Source organism: Pseudochaenichthys georgianus, chromosome 8 (genome assembly GCF_902827115.2).
Source record: "Pseudochaenichthys georgianus chromosome 8, fPseGeo1.2, whole genome shotgun sequence".
Lineage (NCBI taxonomy): Eukaryota > Metazoa > Chordata > Actinopteri > Perciformes > Channichthyidae > Pseudochaenichthys > Pseudochaenichthys georgianus.
Genome location: NC_047510.2, coordinates 20,173,012 through 20,193,435, shown reverse-complemented (window position 1 = coordinate 20,193,435; position 20,424 = coordinate 20,173,012). Strand labels below are relative to the sequence as shown.

At 38.4% G+C, this 20,424-nt stretch overlaps 1 non-coding gene across 1 annotated transcript; it reads right to left on the bottom strand.

Moving 5' to 3' along the window:
- Positions 1-7,515: 7,515 nt before the first annotated feature.
- Positions 7,516-7,587, bottom strand: trnae-cuc (transfer RNA glutamic acid (anticodon CUC)). The gene has a single exon. It is a non-coding gene; the product is annotated as a tRNA-Glu (tRNA).
- Between the last annotated feature and the right edge of the window lie 12,837 nt (positions 7,588-20,424).

Here is a 20,424-nt window from a genome sequence, read left to right as displayed (position 1 = left end):
ATGTGATGCATGTAACCACTGGACGAGGCAAGGCTCCATAGTTTGTAACCAAAGCGGATTGGTTTACCTCTTATGAATTGCTTACATCCATGGCGACCATAGTATCTGATCATGCTCTCATCCACCGACAGCCATTCCTGAAATGGCATGACTTTGTATGACTGATTGAGCTCGGAGAAGATGGGTCTAACCTTAAAAAATGGGTCGTCATTGATCTTTGTGTTGTCAACCACATGAATTGAGGCCATTATTTAATCAAAGCGATTTCTCTGCATTGCATCTGAAATGCTTTCATTGTGTACATCACTCACTGTCAAGTGACCAGTACATGTGTCTTCTTGGAACAGAGCTGTACCCAGAGGTGATAAGGATCCCATAAAATGTGAGGAGCTCCTCCATACTCAGATACAGTTGCTGGTCCTTGGTCTGGGTGGAGTAGAGGTTGGACATTTCAATGGTGATCTCTCTTAGGGTAGGTGGATACATTAGTAAGAAAACATCCATTGGATCAGGGCAACTTTGTTTTATACATTCTGCAGCATTTGGGCAGTGGCGGAGCCAGGACATTTTCAGTGGGGTGGCCAGGATGGAACCAGTGATCATTTTGGGGTGGCATTGAAATCACTATTATATGAACATAATAATACACCTCACTAGAAGATAAGGGGTTATTTAAGGCACCTACAACACACCTCTACATTATTTGGGATTAAGTGGTGGAATAGATCAAATAATATTCAGTATATCTAACTATTTTTCTCGTATTCCCGCAGGCAAAGTATCAACGAAGCTTAAATTATACAAATGTAATGCAATATACAGACTGTTTAGTTTATGATGATCAGCAGCACTATGAGCTCATTCTCTCAGTGTGTCATCAGGAATACAGAGACACACACACATCAGTTAAATAAGAGTTTTTAAATTCAATGATAGGTTAAGAATAAACATCTTAAAGTAAATAACAATAAACAATAGCCCATAACCCTGTAAGGCCCCCGGTTGTAATTTTACAACATTACATTAAGCTATCCTAAAAAAGTCAGTAAATGTTTTTGTTTTTTTAAAAGACTACATTTACGTAGTCAAAAGGTCCTTTTGTTCAGCCTCACAATGCTATTCGGTAGTAAATGTGTTTATAGGTCCTGTCCTCTGGCCATACACTCACACAACCAGGGGCGCCGCCAGGGATTTTGGGCCCCATGAAAATATATCATATTGGGCCCCACCACCAGGCCCAGGACACGCCAACCAAGCACAATTGCTGTAACCACACCTCCAGAACCCAACCAACTCATTTTTTACATTACATGTTACTTGTTAGACGCTTTTATCCAAAGCGACTAACATACTCAATACTGTAACAATCCCACAGGAGCAATTTTGGGGAGAAGTGTCTTGCCCAGGGATACAATGAAATGCTGACTGCAGTGGGGTTTGAACCTGCTGTGACCCCCTGATCCCAACACCAAGGCTCTATCCACTGCGCCACACGCCTCATTTATGCTTTAAATAACTCCTACTACCTGTACAGGGTTGCATCTATCTTGTAGTCCAATACTAACCGCACACTATTTACTGACACTGAGCTGTGAAAATATAACACTTATGGGGGGACAGGGCTGCTGAGCCTCGAGATGGATCTGTTGGTCCTGGCACCAGGGGGAGGGACAACTGATTTAGTATGAATAGCTGCTAAAAATCTACCTGTATTTGTTAAATGTCAGCTAAAAGAGCAGTGAAATTAAAAACCTCTGCATTTTCTTTATAGATATTAACAGTACTTAATGTCAGCTTAGTAAAAAAAACATAACAATTATTATTTACAATGGACTACGCTTAGCTAACAGACACATTTCCACCACTCATGGACCACACTCACATTTTCTTTGAAAAACTGGGTGACATACTGTCGCCTTTTAATCCCTCTCTCTTGTCTTTCTCTCCTTTCTTTTCTCTTTTGAAAGCCTGACTTTGTGAGTCGTTGAGACATGGCACACACGTATGTACTAGCATCCCTGCTCCTAACATGCTCTCACTCTCTGCTAGAAAGTGCCGGTGGTGCTGTACCGCGTTTGGAGGCAGGACCAAACCATTACATGTAAATAGAAGGGGGTGTACAGAGGCTTTGGATAATTAACTTTTGGAAGAAAATAAGCTAAATGGATTGTAAGTTTAGTGATTACATTATCGATATAACGTCCTATTAATGTTAATTATTGATGAATGATGAAAGGTTACTTAAACATTTTTTTCTTAATGTGTTTGGGGTGGCCAATAGGGTGGCCAGGATCCAGCCACCCCCCAGCTCCGCCACTGCGTTTGGGCTGTATACTGTGTGTTTTGGAATAACAGTGGAGGCGGGCCTCTTCGATTGTTTGAACAATCGATCTTTATGTTTGACAACCTGCAGCTTTGCTCTTGGCTTTTCTGACTGGACCTTCTGGCTCATAGAGGCCACTGGCTCTTTATCATGAACAGTGGAGGGGTGTGTGGAAGGAGTAGTGGTGAGGGGGATGTAATCATTATTTACAAGTAGTGGTATCAGCATTCCCACTACTTGTTATGCTACGCACAACATTCTTTATTATTCCGCCGGGTTATTTTGCACCTCTTCTTCTCCCACATTCCACATCGCAGAAATTCCGTTCAAACATCAAAACGTTCAGCTCGGTCGGGAATCGATGGCTATTTCTTTTCTTATTCATAACTTTCATAATTCCAGAGGTACATCCCATAATTCATCAACTTTTTTACATGGAGGTCAATGGAGAAACTCTTGAACAATCTTCATGCAACTTCAACTGCTAACTGTTCCTTCATACTTTCACCTCATTCCAACTTTAAAATGTTACACATCTTTCTGACATTATTCGTGTAACACAACTTTTAAATCTGATTCGTACTTTTAGAGATATTAAACATTGTTCAGACCTTGGTAAGGCAAGGCAAGGCAAGTTTATTTATTTTGCACCTTTCAGCACCAGGCAATTCAAGGTGCTTTAAAAAAATGAAAGACATTCAGACAAAGGCATTTAAAAACAGTAAAAGATAATAAAAGAAACATTAAAAGAAAAACAAAAAATGAAAGACATTAAGAAAATGGCATTTCAAATCAGTCATTAAAAAGAAAAGCTAATAAAATAAACATTAAAAGATAAAAGTTACAGTGCAGTCTAAGATATGAATAGTTCAATTATTTCGGTTCTTGATTTTTTATTTATTCACAGAACCTCCCTTTGGAAATCCGAACATTTCCGTCCCAATTGTTAATTTAGACTGATTGTTTTCACCATGTTATGCTCGCATGACATCCACAATCGGACACTCAGGAGGGTGTACTAGCCCCCTACTCTGCTTTGCGTACCATAACGAAGTCTTTAATTGTTACCTGAACACCCCGTGTTATCAAAACACTATTTTTCACCCGTCGGTGATGTGATACTTGTTCCTGAGTACAAATCACCCAAAAACTGATCGTAAACCCTGGCTACGATGGATATCCCAAATATCCTACTTTCGAGCAGTCCCTATCATAAATGTCATGGAGAAATTAATTAAGTTTAAATTTAAAACATTAAAAGAAAAAATACATTACAGTTACAGTGCAGTCTAAGATATGAATAGTTCAATTAAAAGCAGCGACAAAAAGAAAAGTCTTCAGCCTGGATTTAAAAGTAGTAAGAGTTGCAGCGGACCTGCAGGTTTCTGGGAGTTTGTTCCAGATATTTGGAGCATAATAACTGAACGCTGCTTCTCCATGTTTAGTTCTGACTCTGGGGACAGAAAGCTGACCAGTCCCTGAAGACCTGAGAGATCTGGATGGTTCATAATTTAGCAGGAGGTCAGAAATGTAATTTGGGCCTAAACCATTCAGTGCTTTATAAACCAGCAGCAGTATTTTGAAATCTATTCTTTGACACACAGGAAGCCAGTGTAAAGACTTCAGAACAGGAGTGATGTGATCCACTTTCTTAGTGTTAGTGAGGACTCGAGCAGCGGCGTTCTGAATCAGCTGCAGCTTCCTAATAGATTTTTTAGTGAGAACTGTGAAGACACCATTGCAGTAGTCCAGTCTACTGAAGATAAAAGCATGGACAAGTTTTTCCAAATCCTGCTGTGACATTAGTCTTTTAATCCTAGATATATTCTTTAGGTGATAGTAGGCTGATTTAGTAACTGTTTTAATGTGACTGTTGAAACTCAGGTCAGAGTCCATGACTACACCTAGATTTCTGGCTTTATCTGTTGGTTTGAACATTGCAGACAGAAGCTCAGCGCTCACTTTTATACGTTCTGACTTTGCTCCAAAAACCATTACCTCAGTTTTATCTTTGTTTAATTGGAGAAAGTTCTGACACATCCAGTCATTGATTTGTTCAATGCACTTACTCAGTGTTTGAATTGGAGCATAGTCTCCTGGTGGAATTGTTACGTAGATTTGTGTGTCATCTGCATAGCTATGGTAACTTTTTTTTTTTTTTTTTTTTCATTATCTGAGCCAGTGGTAGCATGTAGATGTTAAAGAGAAGAGGCCCCAAGATGGAGCCTTGAGGAACCCCACATATCATATTTGTCAACTCAGATGTGTATGTACCTATAGCAACAAAGTTGTTTCTGTCCTTTAGGTAGGATTCAAACCAATTTAGAACTGTTTCCGAAAGTCCCACCCAGTTTTCCAGTCGGTCTAGTAATATGCTGTGGTCAACAGTGTCAAACGCAGCACTGAGATCTAATAATACTAACACTGAAGTTCTGCCACTGTCTGTGTTTAAGTGGATGTCATTAAAGACCTTTACAAGAGCAGTCTCAGTGCTGTGGTTTGGACGAAAGCCTGACTGGAACACATCAAAACAGTTATTTAAATGCAAGAAATTACTCAACTGTTGAAAAACCACTTTTTCAATGATCTTACCTAGAAATGGGAGGTTTGATATGGGCCTGTAATTGTTCATTACTGAAGCATCTAGATGATTATTTTTTAAGAGCGGTTTAATGACTGCAGTTTTCAGGGCCTGTGGAAAAATACCTGAGTGAAGAGATGTGTTTACTATATGAAGTAGATCTGAGGCCATGCAAGGCAAAACATCTTTGAAAAATCCTGTTGGAATAATATTTTCATGAGAAACGTAGGAAGACATCTCATAGCTTGAAAAATTGAAAAAGCAAAATAATTAAACAAAATAACTCTTGAGGGCATGAAGTGACAAAAACGTTCAACATGTCTCTATTAAACCCCATTGTAAATTCAGCCTCATCTTTCCCCACCACAGCAGCCGCACGCCTTTAGTTAATCTGCCAAAAAGGCCACATTATTAACCTGAAAGTACACAACAGATGCTCAAGTTCCTTGACATGCTTCACACTTTGAAATTTCACAGATATCTGTTACGGTTCTTCAACAAAACGTTCACATGTAAGAGGTGTATCTCTCATTCAGAACAATTAAAATGCTTTCCTCTCACTGATTACTGCACATCACCATGGAAACCTTCGATCTCTGGACACGTCGTTAGCTCAAATATAAACACCTGTGTCATAGAACACGATGATGTCATAACTCCAACTGACAGGCTCAGAGCAGCAGACTTCAGATAATGGTTAATGGTACTGCCCTCAACAGCTCTACGTCAATTATGGGGTGTCATTATGGGGTGTCATCCATGGAAACGCATTCCTCGCCATAAAACACGATGTCGCTGTAACTCCAATGGACACGGTCCGATTGTCCCACAATCTTCACCTGTATATCACCTCTCCATGCCTTAACAGCTCTATGTCAAATCTGAGATCTCACCATATGCCGTTTCTATAGAAACGCATCCCTCGCCATAAAACACGATGTTGTCGTAACGCCTATGAAAAGGGTCAAAACCGCACCAGACTTCAGATAATTGTTAACGGTCTAGCCCTCAACAGCTCTACGTCAATTATGGGTTGTCATCATATGCTGTTTCCATGGAAACCCATCCCTCGCCATAAAAGACGATGTCGTTATAACTTCTATGAAAATGTTCAAAAAGTGCTCAGATTTCACATGTGTGCTAACAGTCCAGCCGTGAAGACATCTACGGGACAGTTGTGAGATTTCTTAAAATGCTGTTGCCATGGCAACACAATGCTCGCCATTAAACACGGTTTTCTCATAACTTCAGTGGAAATGCTCCAAATGGCCCAAAACTTCACAGGTTTGGTAACGATGCAGCCATCAACGCATCTAAGCGTATTATGGGATGTCATCAAATGCCATTGGCATGGGGACAGATCATTCACCATCAAGTTAGTTCAAAAGTTTGCAAATCAAATATTCTGCTGCTTTTCCAAGCCTTTTTAATTTCTTTTCTTCTCCCATCACACATTCAAGCCCCCAGTGTTCATGTATCATTTCAATCTAAATTCTTCACTTTCTTCTTACACATTACATTTCAGCATAGCAGTTTAGCGTCAGCTTTTCAGCATAAAGCAATCCCACATAGCAATTTCTTCAGGAATTGCATTCTCTAGTTGATAACGTTGTTCCCGTCATGATCAGTTTGCTAAAGTTCAGCTTTATGCATTCAACAGCTTGGCTGGCAAATGACCTGACTCCCCCTCATAGTCCATATCTGACCCATCGCTATCACAATCACTGAGGAAAGCATCTTTCTCAGTTTGAGGGATAACTGTAATGTTGCATGCCTTATCTGGGCTGTCGCCTAGATCCAACATATCCAGTACTTGACTCAAGGTAAAGCTAAAAGAAACAACACAGTAAGAAATTAGGTTAACAGACTATGTATGTGTATACCTAGATGCACTGTGTTATCCCGCCGGTCACTATTATTGCCGTCAACATGTTTTATCTTTCTGTTTCCACATTGAACAAAGTTAAGTTATTGCAAATCCATTTATCAATACTAGATACCTTAAAGATTATGTTGACCAAAAATCATTGTTCTATCTTTACGTTAACATTCTTTACATTCTTAACATTCTTTGTTTTTCTGGGAGCTTTGAGGCAGCCATCCTCTTCACTTGGTGCAACCAGGAAGTGAACAGCTCCAGTCAGACAATTTACACTAAACATGTGACACTGCACATATTTCTTTGAGACCCTTTATTTATCCAATATTTTCTGGAAATACATTGATATATAATTCAGTAACATTTATCGAGCTTTATAAGTGAAAATATGTTTTACGGTCATTTTTGTGACCAATGGGATTAAATGGGTTAACTAGATTTTTTTGACTACTATAGGTTATAAAATCTCTCTTAATCATCTCAGTGATGTTTGAACCACTAATTGGTCTGATAATGACTTACAAATGTGTATTAAATTATGCTATTTAGTTGAAGGAATCCAATTGGTGTCCTGGACGAAAGCAGAGTAATTCCATGCGTTGAAAATACCTATGTGTTGCTTCATTCACATGACTATATTTCTCGAGGGAACTTCGGTACAGAAACCTCTTCAGATATCACCTTCTTTCAGACCACGGTGCTAATTCAGAAACTTTCGGCCCAAAACAGTCGTTCCCTGACCGGGAATCGAACCCGGGCCGCGGCGGTGAGAGCGCCGAATCCTAACCACTAGACCACCAGGGAAGTGATGAAATAGGCCACTTTTCAGAATATTTTGTACTTTACTATTTATAAATGGAGGAGTTTTGTTTTGAATTCCATGATCGGCCACAATTAGCCATACAATTTTCACATCATGTAGTGACAAAAGTTCTATGTGAAATAAAGGCCTACTCGTCATCATTAGTAAAAAAGAGAACAAAAGATATAATTTAAAGGCCCTCTTCAGCCCTGTGTAAACCCCCAAACATGTCCACAAGTGATTTTGATTGATCGAAACCATGTAATAATAATAATAATGAGTTCCATTTATAAAGCACTTCATATTTGAATGCAAATCCCGAAGTGCTACAAGTAGTGAGCATGAACAGTATAAATAAACATTACACAACACGGTAGAATTAATTAAAAAGCAATACAAAAATAAAAATAAATAAAAAATAAATAAAAAATAAAAGGTGATAACCGATTATTTTACACAGTCTATGGCAGGTTAAATACTTGATATTGGTGGTTGAACATCTAGCCTACTGACCTCACGTTTTGTAGATTTCCACCAGGTGGTGTAGTAGTCCATATTTAAGGATGTTTGGTTTTGTCTATGAACTGGCAACTTGAATGGAAAGGGACATTTGGAGAATTAAAATCAAAGTACTCAAATAAAAAGTGAAATGCAAATTCATAATCATCAAAAATTGCCAAATGGCTATAAAATGCTAATTGAAGTGGAAAGTTTCAAAAGAGCATTCAAATAAATCCTCAAATAAAATGTTGAAATGGAAAGGCTTGTATTAACAATTAGTAACATCCTTTCATTTTAATCAGCAAATACCTATTTCACAGTTACACTAAAAATAGTATGGCAAAAAAACAGGCACTCATATTGTTAAGGATACAATATTCTCATTGAAAGGCATTACGGTTCACTTTTTTGACCACCATTATTGCATTGAACTATTTTCTTGACCTTTCTCAAAAATGTAAATCTTTGAAATGTTACAACGGACTGAGTCGTGTTCTTATGTTTGCCCTGTGGGGGCAAAGCATGCTAGTTGCTATAGTCCACACTAGAGGCATTGCAGCTATTAATTGATTTAAAAGATTGAACTCAGTGAAAGAAGAGAATGATGTGTATGGCAGTTCTTCGGCACATTTTTTGACGTTTTTTGTCTTCCACAACTTTAGAGTCGGTTTTCTAAAGTGAGGCACAAGGGTAAATCATAATATAATTGGATATGACAGATATCATCTGTAATCCCTATTGTGATTGGGTCTTGCAAAAAGTATAGATTTAAAGCAGTAGTTTTGTGTGCAACAACAAAGTTATTGTCTGGACTTACGGCAACCCAGACTCAGGAGAGAAACCTGATTGAGAACACTAACCATCATTAGCGGTTATCATATATATCTACACAGTGTAAGATCCTACAGCAGGGATCGTTTGCTAATGTCTTGCCTTTGCTCTGACTTGCAGCCTCCTTAACTCCAGTTACTGTTTCAGTCTTCAGTCATGAGCCCCCCTCCCTCTATGTGAGTCAGGACACAGTGCCGTGCCAGGCTGCCCATTCATACCATGCTGCACTACTCATTTGAAATCATGTCATCCTTAAGAAACAAAAGAGACACTTGGGCTTCCAGAATCATTGTATGCACTTGTATGACCTCATATCCCTTATTGTAACCCTGAGTGTAAAATTGGAAGGCAGCATCTATTCTTGATAAAAATGCATTTGAACTGAATGACCTTTTGATTTGTGTTCGTTAATCCCTGGGATGCTGGCAGATCATGTTCACAAAAGAATAGCAGCAGTCAAACTGTTTTACTAATTTTATATACATACACTTTCTTCCACAAACAAACAACACCTCTTCCTTGGCACAGAAAGAAGGAGAGAGTATAGGAAGGCTCTGCACTGACTCTTTATGTTGATCCACAATGTATAGCTCTTTCTGAGATACAATAATGAAGGTTTACTGGCACTAAATGTGTATATTTGGCGTTGAATGGAGCAGCATCAAACCGACACAAGCAGCAGGATAAAGAGTGCAGCCAAAGTTATGCCAGCAACCAGCAGGAGCTCATTTTTCATTGGTAATTTGGTGAATTTTCCTTCAGCATGACTGCGAAGAACACCCACTGGATCTATTTAAGGTCAGAAAGAATTGTTTTTTAATTGAATTACCACTGCAGCATAAATATCACTTTGGGAAATTAGAAAATAATCAAATTGTGCCTCATCGATCCATCAGGCGTGCATCTTGATTGCATTGTGCATTGTGGTAAAATCATATTTTTTATTTTCCTGTTGATACTGACTTTTTAGAATAGCATAATGTTTTATGGTAATGTTTAAGTTTACCCAATTTCCTCAAATATTAATAAGTTGGGGAGCCACTTTGGGCCATGGCGTGCCTAAAAGGGCTTGATAATGACTGTAAATGTGTTTGTTTGGATGCTTTGAAAGGCATACAATTATGATGGAAACATCTACTGGTACAATTGTGTATTTCCTACAGATATTATCTGGCTATTGAATTGAGTTTCTTTAATTCAGCAGGCTAGCTAAATGTTAGTGGTATCGCTTAGAAATAGGCTGCTGAATATCCATTCAGTTTGAATATCACCTGAAGTTTTTCAGCTATAATTTTACACTCACCAATTCAGTTTTCTTGACTGATTGTGTTGCTTGTGATAGTAGCATTTATTGAAATCATTACCAGGTGCACTTACACACGCTACAGGAGGTGAGGGTGAGGATTATTGGGAGGTCTGTTATGTGGTGAGGTGAGAAGGTTATCTGTCTCTGCTGACAGGTGGAGAACCACACACAACAGATCACTTCTGAACACCTGAACATCAGTTGTTGTATTTAAAAGATATTTGTAAAGAAACATGTTCCGCATGTCAGTGCAAGTTTAAACTGACTCTCTAAAACCTCTCTTTTATTTCAGTTTATTAAAGTCTCTGTTTAATAGACGGAATAAAACCTATAGAAAATGTATTGTCTTTAATTGTATCTTCTTCCAAGAATATGTTAAATGGATGGATGGATGGATAACATCCAGAAATGAGAAAAATACACAACCAAAACAGACATTAATCATTTTCAGTGAGAAAAATTATGTTTTCTCATAATGGCATTCAGTGATTCTCATTTAACACACACACACACACACACACACACACACACACACACACACACACACACACACACACACACACACACACACACACACACACACACACACACACACACACACACACACACACACACACACACACACAGACGCACACACACACACGCACGCACAGAGACACACACACACACACACACACACACACACACACACACACACACACACACAGTTTGATAGACTGTTTATTTCTTACTCCTATTTATCCATTCTTCATCACAGCTTGCTATTTATGAATCTGTCAGGAATGAGACGAACAGGAAGAACAAAGGACTCGTATGTTGACAGTGTCGGGTGTTGTTAGTCTATTTTTTATTTTATTATTTAATGTGTTTGCAGCCGGTTTCATAGGGACACCAGTGATTGAACAGTTTGTGGGTGGTTTAATTACTGTAATTAATTGTTTTTTTTAAATGTTTTTCTGAAACACTCTTTTGTACATTTCTAGTATTCACCTTCACTGAACAATGCAGTGCTGTTCTGCTTTTGACACAACACTCTGCATTGGAGACCAGAAAAAAATACATAAATTCCCCATGACTGTCATCCTTAAGTCTTTTTAAATTATATTTTAATTGCAGGTAAATCCTCCCTCAGACTTCTCATATTTCACACTCTTCTCCGTCCTATATTATTGAATATCATCAGACTTCCATAATGGGCAAATAGGATTTAAACATTTCTAAGTAAAGAAAATAACAAGTAATATATCAATGTGAAATGCAGTATTGGGCCAGTGTTACATTTGGTAAAAGTAATAGAAGAAGCTGCAACCTTTTGTGCTCCCCCTTGAAGTTCAAATAGCCATTTTTCAGTAAATAGCAATTATTCTGACAGAGAGTTGGAAATATGTCAATCTTTCATCTGTGCAGGATGCAGAATTAAGTCAAGCTGCCAGGAGAGATCAGGAGAAAGTAATTGAAGATGGGAATTTATTTTATGTGATGAAAATGTTCCTTATTATCTAAATCAACGAATTGTGAGACTTTTTTTCTTCATGTACGTGCAAGACCAACATTTATGTGTTTGGAAGCACGGTAAAATGTATCAAAGCTTTCTATCTTAACATGAATGCTTTCTTCGTTCATTGCAGAAAAAGCCTGCGCACTCACAAATTACCCAAAAAAGGTTCCTCAACTGCATGTAAGACTTTTTATAACTATACCAACATTTCAAAATGTGAGAGAAATTGAATGAAAATTGAGCATTTCTTCAGCAGAATACTTTTAACCTGTGTGTTCTCTTTTCATGTCACATGACATGTCAGCACTTGAGAACCTTACATTACAACCCTACATTTTCTCAAAAGCATCTCTTGTAAATATACTCAAATAAGCTCACCTGAGAGTCTAGAGCTGTAGGTATTTTAAGTTTCAACATGTTCAAAGTTAAACTGGTTCTGTTTTCAGGTCTTGTTTTTCAATGCAGGTAATACATTATTTTTTCTTGGTCACATTGATTTTATTGCCTTGTTAATTGGACACCTTGTTGGAAGGGCTTTAGTGTGGCAGGCGGCTTAAACTAATGTTTAAAACATACTGACAGTTTCTCTGTACACTCTGTTTTGCTTTGGGAATCTCTTTTGGGTTCCTCTCATCACTCTGACATGTTTGATTTATTCATCAACTGAGTTAAACAGTTGTCTTAGTTGTTGTGTCTCCTTGTTGCAGGGTGTGCTTCACTGTCGGAAACAGCAAAATAGGCCCCAAAGCGTTTTGCAATGTAGATGTCATTTTGACCTTGGTGTTTCCCTGCTTACATAACTATAATCTTATGTGTAGATGTTTGCTCTGAACGATTTACTAAAATGATCCTTTCATATTTGTTGAGGGTCTTCATGCAGCTATCCATCTCATCCCTCAAATAGTTTTCTCCTTAATATTCTTCAAACAACTATTGTAGGACCTCTCTAGATCCCTCAAGGACAAGAACCAAGAAGATAACACCTGCCAATGTACCTCTCGAAATACATTTATTCATCTATTACTCAAAATGAAAGTGACTCTTGTTATCAAACAAGACACAGATAAGACATTGCAATGACATATAATAATATGTCATTGCAAGGCTGTGTCTCCCCCAGCAAAACAAACAAAATATGACTTGGATTATCAGCGTTGTGTACCAGGAAATTACACTTTTCAATACTAAACCCTCTTTGCCCTCTGGGGGACAGTGTTACACTAAATACATAATGCCTATATGTATATACAGTGTAATTGTTTGTAGAGATGCAGAATTATTATTGGACAGTTTTTGGTAACCACTGCCAAAATATGATTTATTTTCATATTTTAGAAAGGATTTAAAAAAAGGCAATTTGGTGTCTTAATAATCTATTGATAGGATGTGTCTTAACTGTTTCTTAGGAAGAAATAGTGTAGTCAATACAACAATCTCTTATCTGCTTGAGGTCCACAGCCTTGTGGATTATTGGTTTGAATTTTTAGAGACTTTACCGTCAGTGTGAGCGCTGTGAGGGGCTGTCAGGTCCTCTATCTCTTTAACAGAAATAACTATTTAAACTGGCTGGTTCAGCACGTACAGATTAGGAACACTTCAATACAATGTTAAAGGGCTTTTATAAGGAGACTCAGAGGCTTTTTGTTCATGTAAAGATTCATTTTTCGCTCCTAAATTATGAGAAAAGCTCTACAAGTCTTGGTTTGGTAGCAGTATGCTGATGTGTGGCTTTTTCTTATAAATTGTTCCAGGTGCTTCTTTCCAATTAATTTCTTTTACAGTGAAGAAACAATCCATCATGTTCAGCTTAAACATCATGTTCAGACACCTGATATTTTCCCATGCCCCGTGAACAGTTTTCGTGCTATATATACCGATGTCAGTGTTTGAGTGATGATAGTCGTTTTCAGGGTCAAACTCATGACAGTCCTCTTATTTTATTTAAGAAAAAGGAAACATTTCCTATATTGCAACTTGTTGAAAGACAAATATCTAAAAGAGATGGGTGGCCATGCAGGAATATTGATCCAAAGCAGATCTGTTGTTGCTTATACTTAATGGAAAAGTTACATAACCCGCAAAAAAAGCAATCTAATGGTGAGACAGTCATCATCTGTGCTTATCATGGGGCTCGGTAAAATAGCCAAGACATAAAATGGGTTCACATAGCAATGTATACATCCTTCTTTTTAAGTGTACGCTCTGTTTTACTTTGTAGTGAAGCCACAGACGCAGGTTTTTGTTTGTAGTTTGTTCTTTATCAGGCACTCTATCAAGGTTAGAATACAGACTGACCACCTGGAAAAAAAGTCCATTAGGGATGCAGGTAATGATGCACACACACACACACACACACACACACACACACACACACACACACACACACACACACACACACACACACACACACACACACACACACACACACACACACACACACACACACACACACACACACACACACACACACACACACACACACACACACACACACACACACACACACACACACACACACACACACACACACACACACACACACACACACACACACACAAGAATATATCTTCTTTCTCTCTATCGTTGTTTCTGGCAAACGAGAAGAAAGAGACCTCAAACTCTGACAAAATATTTTGGAAGAGAATTTGAGCTTTGAAACTGGAATACTTGATAAACCAGGTGCTGCTGGAACATAACCAAGAGGAAGGAAAATGTATTTCTACCTTTTACCGTGATATAAGTGACTAACATGCTTTGTAGCTTTTTTTTATTACATTGCAGCTATACTTGTCTGAAAACGTTTTAGTCAAGGTCTTATCAAACAAAGCACATTTCTCTCTCACACAGAAACATGGCCTGTACAAATAGAAGACCACAGTGTTGAAAACTGTTTAATGATAAACATGGGAAGGGCAGGGATTTAATTTCATGGTAGAGATGGCAGCATTAAGAAGGTTTACTGTTCCACTGTTGTAATGGTAAACACTGGAGATACTTGTCTTTTAATGGAAAGTCAACACCAAAACAGCATATGACGCATGTCTCGCAGCAGTATGTCACAGGCTTAGAAGAGACGGAAATGTAATCTATAAAAGAAAATATTGAAAATACTTATTTTAATACTACTCATGCTAATCATTAGGATCAGCTGTTTTAAGCTACAGTTATACTTAACCTGACCTTTTTTAATTTATATGACAATATAATTTGTATAATACAAAAAAATATATATATTAAGTTAACTTCTTTAAAAATGGCAGAGGGACCTCTTAGTTAACTATCCCCTTCAAACTCCTTAGTAGCCCTTAAAGAATAACATTTGCTGCTAAGAACACAATGTTTGTCTTGTGACAATTTATACGATTCTCCATCCGTTTATAAATGTTTGTTTACTTTTTGTATCCACATGTAAAATGTTCTGGCTCACAAAATGTGTTTTAAAATTAATGAGAAAGCAGCATGTGGTTTTATGTTTTCCACGTGTGTGTGTGTGTGTGTGTGTGTGTGTGTGTGTGTGTGTGTGTATTGTAATATCATGGGTGTGAAATTACAATACATACTGTGAAGACATTCACAGTAAATTGCTGTGAATCTTACTGTGAAAGTCATGCAAAATTTGGCCAGGTATTTATTGTGAATTCACGGTTATATTTTTACAGTGTGTGTGTGTGTGTACGTGTGTGTTTGTGTAATGTTGCGTTTGTGTGTATTGTGTTTGTTTCCCGGGGAAAACTCTAACGAGAAACACCGGCTGTTGTTATGCCTGCTGTGACGTTAAGTTACTCCGTTCTCCGCTTGCCATTATGTCGTCACAAGCTTCAAAGTTGTATTTATCATCTGAATTTTCCGAAACAAGTTTAATATTCTGAAAACCAAGACTTTGTTTATTTGAAATCAGATGAAAACAAACTGTAACGGACCCTGCCGTGTTATCCATGATTATACGCCTTACATTCATAATTTCAGTCAGTGGGGGCGGCGCTGCGGAACAGCAGAGTGGTGAGTGAGAGCTGTCATCTTCCCTTTACAAGCTTCACAAATGTATTTATCGTGTGATTTTGGAAATAAAAGTTTCATATTCTGAAAGCCAAGACTTTGTTTATTTAAAATCAAACAAAACACCCGAACCCCGAAAAACTATTTTTTTACGCAAATCCACGTTTATTTTGAAATGAGCCGTTGCGACTTTCGACTGATTTCGATAGAGTGGTCATTTACATGGAGCAATTCATATTGCTACACAAACTTAATTCCCTGCAAACATAAGCTTGCTAATATAGCTGCTACTTGTTTGTGTGAAAACTCTCTGGCATTGCTTCCTGTTTCACCTCAGATGGTGCCGTTAATACCAGGCTCATTAGCAAGGGGCAGACTCTTCTGTTCCTCTCAGATGCGGCTTTCACACCAGCGCTTTTCAGTTTCTAGCTCCGAGCGGGAGCTTTTCTGGTTCAGCTCCAGTTTCCCTTTTCAGCTCCCGCTCTGTGCACACCGCCCACTGGCGCCCCAGAGCTGCCCTTGCTGCGTCATGACGTCACCGTTTACATCGCTGATTTGCCCCCCAACGGCAGCTCACAACAACAACAACAACAACAACAACAACTGCGTCGGGTCGATGATCGTGTTGCTTTTAATCACACGAAGCCAGAATAAATTGAATAACGACTTCTCCAACCTTATACTTTTCTCCAGAGTGCCGTGGTTCATTGTTTATTAATGTGTTTCTGCAGCATTTACCGACCGCTGCAGGGCTGCTCTTCCACAGGAGTTTATTCTCCCGTTAGCTCCCGGTTAGCTCACACTGCAGCGGCCGCTCTAAAGTATTCACTGTCCGACTCACACAAGCAGCTGATGCATATCCCCAGTTCCCCTTAGCCTAAGTGAATGTGTGTCAGTCTGAATTGACACTGTTTGGTATCACAACGCTGTTATGAAAGTTTCTCTGGTATAAAACGGGTGATGTTAGCATAGCAACCGAAGCTAAACTGACTATTTGCATCCGATAGCTGCAATAATACAAAACAACACGTCTGCCTCTCTCCACAATGATCGATAACAGTGAACGGATGGTCAAAGTAAGGCACAAATAAACAGAATCACACGAAGCCTGGTTAGTGTTGCCTGACTTTATAAAGTGTGTTTATAGGCACTACTGCTTGTAGGCAGGCATAACAGTCGACCCATGGGAGGTGGGTTTAGTTTCCTGCACGCCTCGACGTAAGAGAGACGTAAGCGACGTCACCTCTTAGCTCCAAAGCTCTTGCCTCTGGACCGACAATTTTTTGGAGCTGGAAATGAAGCGGATTCCGGAGCTAAGAGCCGGCGCAGCTCCGGTGTGAACTGGAAAACCCAGCGCTTTTCAGGCTCTAGCTCCGAGCCGGAGCTGAAAAGGCGCTGGTGTGAAAGGGGCCAGAGAGATAATGGGTCATAATGTCAGACCTTAGCGTGGTTAATCAGTTTAATAGCCATCTGCTGAACATATCCCTAAGAAAAGTTAAGCAAAAGTAAAGCCAATAAATAAATGTTTTTAACTTTTATTCTGATTCTGATCTTTTCTCATTGCAAAAGTCAGACTGTACAGAAACCCATGGGGAAATTACCTTTCTTCTTTATATATTAAACAAATATTTATTTTAAAAGTATTTTTACTTGTGATGTTAAAAGTAAAAAAAACCTATTGAAAATAAAAACAATAAGGCATCAGGTCTTATTAATCCATTTATATAAGTTAAGCTTCTGAACACAACATCATTAAATAACACTCTTACATTGTTGTTATTTTTCTACTAACGAACTAGCTATCTGCAGTGTATGAACACTTCTTTGTTTCCATATATTCAACAATAATGTAATTATTTTGCGTGGGACATTCAGCGTTAGCCTCAGTCTTTTTGTAGAAAATCATCTATGTCAGAGCACGTGCATATTTAAAACATCTTTACCTGTCTAGGACCTGTAAAGTCAAAACGAGACCGATTTTAACCAACTCATAAAGCTATCATTAGCTTCATTAGCTAGCTACAGCCAACATTTTTAGTCACTAGCTAGAAAAAGAAGCATGCCAGTGTCTACCTTTGACTACAATGATGGTACTCCATCAGTAGTCCAACTTCTAATATTATCGTTGCTCTGTATTCGGTGAGAGTACAGGCATAACGGTAACTGTAAGCAGAGTCAATCGAGGCTAGCTTCTCTATTAACTTTATGAACCCCTACCTTGTCATCCCAATGTTCTTTGTGGCTCGAGCAGATCTTAGTCTTCCTTTTTATCCACGTCGGCAGTATCTCTACTTGTGCAGGACTTTGTCATAGCAACACCTGTATGAATGCCTTGCCACTTTTCCAAAGTGTTTTAAATTGGCTTGGATGTGTGCAATGGCAACCCAGTCTCACGGCATTTCGTGTTCACCAAAACGATTTGCCCCTTTTTTGTTCGTGTTGCACAGCACGATTTTAAAAGCAATGTATTTCTACTGCCTGCAGCACGTCTTTTTCTCCGGTCGGGTCGTGGGAGACCGGAAGCTGTGTGGTTCATAAAAACATGTTCTTACTCAATATCAAGCCACAATTATTGCTTTTATTGTAAATCGTATAATTTCGGACTTGTGTTGCCGTCTGTGAGGAAAATAAATGGGGCTCAGACAATAAATGGGGCTCAGAGCCTCAGAATACGGAAATCTGTATTTTTAAATATTTTTTTCCTTCTAATTCGTTATTCTTTTCAAAAATAACACAGTGTTATTTACTCACCAATAACACACAATTATCCTTGCTTTTATTTATTGGTTTAATTCCATAATCTCGGGCTTTTTTGGCGTCCGTCAGGAACTGAATTTCAAAATAAAAATAACCGGAAACAGACGTAGGCCTATAAGGGACATTTCGAGCATCATTGCGATTGTCAACATTTCTTAGTTTAGGATGGCCGAAGACACTACACTACCCATAATCCCCAGCTATCGTTTAGGACTACAGTCCCCGTAAGGTTACGCAGAGCGTCAAACAGCTGTGTGAAATGGAACGAAACCACGCCAGACTATCCAAAACTGGAATCAAACGCCACCCCAGAACTACACATGCTGGCTATTGTGTTTCGCAAAATGTTCTATGGGACGTCTCTACTGAACGTTTTCGTTTTTCCCACAATTAGAAGTTGCCAGTATTAAACACATTGTTGTTATCAAATGTAAAACATATAATTAATAAATGGGTGAAAATTGCTTGTGTCCATAATGCGCAGCATTAATATATACCCACATGACAGCTCATTGTTACTTTGTACTCCACGACAATTCAGAGGTTAACCTGGTATTTTTACTCCACTGCATTTATTTGAGTTACTTTGCAGATTCTGATTAATTATGTGAAATATAAACAACCCTTAAATCAGATTTTAGTTACACGTGACCTGAGTAAAATTCAGGTAAGGTGATTGTCAAGTGCCAACAATCAGGAGAGATATTTGATAGTTGTTGCTTGAGAAGACTAAACATGTATCTGCAATTGACATGAATGGAAACGAGTAATAAAGTATATTCATTACTCGTTATTCTCTACTAATAGTTAATTAAAGACTGTATATTATGGCTATTTTGCACATCCCTTTCAAGATTTTTAAAGGTTTATTGACATATCATATACACAACTACGGTGTAGTTATGCAATGAATGAAACACTTGGGTCACAGGTTCCTCAACAGTGCATTACAAGACATCTATCAATATGTGTGTACCTCCACCATTAAACATATTCATATTCTGCACATTTCTTAATCTATCTACATAGATAAGAGTATAATTCATATGTATAATATCAGTTAAAATAAGTGCTTCAACATAGTTAACATTGCAGGAAAGCAATATATTAGACGTTAAGTACTTTGTCAGGCTTAATATTTATCTGTAGATATAGATACCCCCAAAGTTTTTTTCTTATTTAAAAGAAGACCTTAATCTGTTATTTAATGTTTAAATAAAGGTTCATTCGTTTTTCTGTTTTGCACCTCCTCCTATTAATATCTTTGTACATCCTGCACTAAACTGTTTTATTGTAGAGATCACTTATAGTATCTTCTTGATTTTTTATATTCTATATTTCTATCACAGACCTTCTACGTTCCCCCTATGAAAGTATGTAATAATAATAATAATAATACATTGCATTTCAAAGCGCTTTTCCAGGTGCTCAAAGACGCTTTACAGTGGTGATAAAACATGATAAAATAGAATTTAAAAGTTATTAGAACAAGATAAAATAACATTTAAAAGTTATTAAAACAGCAATACAGCATAATTCACAGATTAAAAGCCAGTCTGAAGAGGTGTGTTTTGGTCAGTGTTTTGAAAGTGGGGGGGTCAGTGCAGTCTCTGATGTGTTGTGGGAGGGAGTTCCAGAGGGTGGGGGCAGCGATGGAGAAGGCTCTATCCCCCAGGTTCGGAGCTTGGTTTTCTTGGGGATAGAGAGGAGGTTCGCTTCTGATGAGCGAAGGCTGCGGGAAGGGGTGTAGTGGTGGATCAGGTCGGAGAGGTAGGGGGGAGCCTGGTTATTGAGAGCTTTGTGTGTTAGCAGAAGGATTTTGAAGTGTATTCGTTGACGAACAGGGAGCCAGTGCAGGTTTTGAAGGACGGGGGTGATGTGGTCTCTGGAGCGGGTGTGGGTGAGGAGGCGGGCAGCGCAGTTCTGGATGTATTGTAGTTTATTTAGGAT